This window comes from Frankliniella occidentalis, unplaced genomic scaffold, assembly GCF_000697945.3.
Source record: "Frankliniella occidentalis isolate FOCC.00 unplaced genomic scaffold, Focc_3.1 Scaffold43, whole genome shotgun sequence".
Lineage (NCBI taxonomy): Eukaryota > Metazoa > Arthropoda > Insecta > Thysanoptera > Thripidae > Frankliniella > Frankliniella occidentalis.
The window spans coordinates 776093-776566 of NW_026267173.1; the positions used below are offsets into that span (position 1 = coordinate 776093).

At 40.1% G+C, this 474-nt stretch overlaps 1 protein-coding gene across 1 annotated transcript in view; it reads left to right on the forward strand.

Annotated features, from left to right (window-relative positions):
* Window positions 1-474, forward strand: part of LOC113217360 (alkaline phosphatase, tissue-nonspecific isozyme-like) — a 105815-nt gene that overhangs the window by 104914 nt on the left and 427 nt on the right. The window lies entirely within an intron of this gene.

Consider the following 474-nt stretch of genomic DNA (forward strand, 5'->3'; position numbering starts at 1 on the left):
GAAAAGATTGTTCTACTTCCATCAACTTTGCAATAGATTTAAATTATATCAAGTAAATTGATTTTAAGAAATGTTTTGTTTTGTGGACGTAACAAACAAAGAGACTATGACGGAGTGATTGTCAATGAATATTATGTGAGTGTGAGTAGGGACTGCATGTTGCTTGTGGGTGTTCCAGGGCTGCTTGTTGCTTTTTTTCTGAGAGTCATGTCGGATCCTTACTGGGTCAAAACTGGTGGATTGGGGGCACCTTATTACAGCATGGCACCACCAGCCCATCAGGTATGGCATGTTTCATGTTCCTCCAGAATTGTATGTAATGATGCAAAGATTGGGATGTATCTTTAAGATAAATTTTAGTTGCCTACATTCTTATGTTCCACTGTTTGATTCTTGTTACTAGCAAACTCATCAGATGTCCCAGCAACAAGTGCCGCCACAGCAACAGTTGCACAATCAGCAATTGCCTCCGCA